The following is a 3,356-nucleotide window of genomic DNA, read 5'->3' as shown; positions in this document are numbered from 1 at the left end:
CCACATTCCCAACTTAATGTCCCGCACTATATTTGTAGTGCCCCCTGCCCATTACACTCATCACTGCCGACTTTACTGATTCCCGTAAGAGTTCGGGGCAAATGTGTGTGCATCCGCACAGATGATGGTCAAATGGCCGGTGAGCCTTAACCATATTTATATGAAGATGGTATCTGTTCTTTCGGACATACATCTTCATATAAATAAACGCTATGTCATAAAATTATAAATGTAGCTGGATTACATAAAGGTAAATGGCAATTTTCTGAGTTACAAAACATTTACTTTCAGACTAACTTCTTTCCTGTGTTAATTAATCTGTGTTATAAAACTGGTTTGCATGAATCCATGAGTTATGGGTATTCCGTTAAATTTTTCTTCAGTGTTAAAGTGGAGGTTTTAAAAACTGTAGCTTCTTATCTCAGTTCCTATAGTCCAGTAACTGTACATTCCTTAACGCTGGTCTTTCTTGTACAAACTACTTAGATGCACAACTTCGACCTGAGTGGACTGCCTGGCAGCTTTGTTCGTTATACCTTTTTTTTGCCGACACTCACTCACCGTGCGCATCCATTGCGACACTAGGTCTCAGCTGCGCCGACGGTCCCTGTACACGTTGTAGTGCAGTTTGTCGCAGTGTTGGTGTGGTGCAGTGGATGGCGCGTTAGTCTCTCATTCATATGCGAGTCTCTCCGGTGACAATCTTTTTATTTCCGTTTGTTAATTCTAGATGTCTACGACGTTTTCATATTACGTTACTTGCTTCGTAGCATTGTTTAAGTGATGTGTTCGAATACATCGCAAAGTCATTTCCTGGTTTCTCATTCTCGCTGCTCTGAATTGTCTTAGAGACGAAACACATGTGGTCGCAAATATCTCGAGAAATTCTGCAAAACAGAGTGTTTATACGTCTGAACTTTCCCATATCAATAGCCGCTTGTGGTGCTGTGTTAATCGTTACAGCCTCCACTTGAGCGAGCGTCCGGGTACAAAGACCGTAGTCTGCACACGGCGGGCGCCTTGCCTTAAGCGTTCTCCTCTTTGATTGCCGCCAGCTCCTGATGGAGCCGCCGCATAAAAATGGCCACCCTCGTACGAGGAAGAAAAGTTGGTGCGTGGCTTAGAAGTCTGATAACCTCTACCCTCGTGCTGTCTTCTATTGACATCAGCTGTTAAGCTTTCATATAAGCTGTTAGATTAGTGGCATTGGAAATCGTAAAAACTGACGCTAAATACATGAAAATGTCATCACGCAGCACAGCAAAAGAAATTGATTATGTAAAAAACTTACGGCTGCCCAGTTGAAGGTGGGTAAGTAGTGATAAAACAAAGCTTTTAACAAACGATTGTGGCAGGTTGCGGCCTTCAACAATCTTTAATTAGATGGTAGCTTCCAAGTTAAGAGATTCTCCTCTCACGAATTAACTCCTTCCTTTCCTTAAATATTTTTCACTAGTATCTACTCATCTGCAAAAGGCCTGCATGTGTCATGTATAATAGAGAGATTACGTAAATCCCATATAATCTGCCTCTTTCCATGTCCTCGGAGACACCTGGTGAATCAGAAGAAGATTCCAAACGGACTGTATTCCTTCCATACTGTGGAGCAACTAGCATTAAGTTAGGACGTCAGCTGCAGAAACATGGGCTAAGACCAGTGTTCCGGCCCGCCCCCAAGATACGAGGTATGTTGCGCCCTGTTAAGGACGACATTGCTCTTGGAGTGTCCGGTGTGTATGGTGTACCCTGTGAATGTGGCAGCACGTACATTGGACAGACGATTCGCCTGGTTGCGGAGCGTTGTACTGAGCACAAGCGCCATATAAAACAAAGGGAGCTCGACAAGTCGGCCATAGCGGAGCATTACCTAGAAAACGGACGTAAAATACAGTTGGAAAATACAAAAGTGTTGGCTCATGCGACTGCATATTGGGACTCGGTTGTAAAGGAAGCGGCCGAGATTCGCTTGAACAACAACAATTTCAACAGAGACCAGGGATACACACTCAGCACGACATGGGGACGGGCGTTGGACATTGAAAGAAAGCAGATGTGCGACGCGGGAGCGGCAAATTCAAACGTGGCGCCTGCCCCTGGCGCCACGTGACGTCACCGGTGCTGACACGGGCAACAGCTCCGCTATAGCTGCCCGGGTCGACTTACGCGCGCGCCACATTGGATCGATCTGATTGGCTGCTGATGAAGGCATCATGTCTATGTAAGCGGGAGGCCGCAGCAGCCCCGGCAGTCAGTGAACTCCTGACGACGATGGCGGAGGTGGCCGTCGAAAGCTCGAGCACTTTGTTCGAATTGACGCGGCTGGAAAACCGAGAACGTTTTATGCATGCCTCTTTCCATGTTATTAAAGTGAAAATCAACTTTGAGGGTCATCAATAAACACGTGATGTGGGAGAGCAGCTGCGTCACAATATCCTAGAAGCTAGTCGCCTGTCATTTCATGTTTAATTTTTTCTTAAAGCATGCACACAACCTTTTTTTCCATCTGTAATGACACTGCGTTGAAAGTTGTCCGTGTTTGTTTCCCATCTCGTTAATATGAAACAGACAAATCACAGCTTTAATCGGTTTTGGCCGAATATTTTTTGTAAATTCTGAGCATTACGCGGGTATACTGCCACCAGTACGGGAATTCGTGTCACACAAGCTACGACACATGAATTCTGTTGTGCAAAAGGCGGCATTGCTTGGCGGAGCGTCAGCGAGGTCCATATGACGATGCATGCCCAGCACATTTGGCTTCGACGGAATGGTGATCAGCTGTGAGGAACTGAGGAGGCAATTAGCATCGCTCGAACGCCAGGCGCAAGGGATCGAGGTTTAGCAAAGGTTGTGCTGCTCCGTGTTTGCCGTGGGAACGCGGACCAAACGCAGCACAAGATGCGATTGCCGAGCGACAGTGCGTTTGGCAAGTTTCAACATACGCACAAGTATATACGAGCTGCATCTGAAAATTTCTGTGAATAGCATCATAAACAAAACTAGACTGTAAGAAAGAAACGATCTTAGCTCAGCCTTAGGTAAATCTCTTGTTTCCCAGCTATACACTTTATGGCAGCGTTTGTTAGGCCATAGGCAAATGTCAAGTGAGGCTTTGTTGGGGATCTCTCAAAAGCGTTGATTTTATACACATTCCGATCCCCGTTTAAACGAGATGCAAGACAGTTCTGCATAGCGACTTATTTATTTCATTGAGGGTACAGACTGACCCACCGCCTCGAAATGTAAGGTGGGTCGGATACTTCTGAATCCAACAGCAAAAATTTCTCAGTGTTACACTGCTATAGGTATACAGTTATTAATGCTTTTTTTATAATAATAGAAAGAACATAATATAA

Source organism: Schistocerca nitens, chromosome 7 (assembly GCF_023898315.1).
Source record: "Schistocerca nitens isolate TAMUIC-IGC-003100 chromosome 7, iqSchNite1.1, whole genome shotgun sequence".
Lineage (NCBI taxonomy): Eukaryota > Metazoa > Arthropoda > Insecta > Orthoptera > Acrididae > Schistocerca > Schistocerca nitens.
This window is presented reverse-complemented; position numbering follows the sequence as displayed.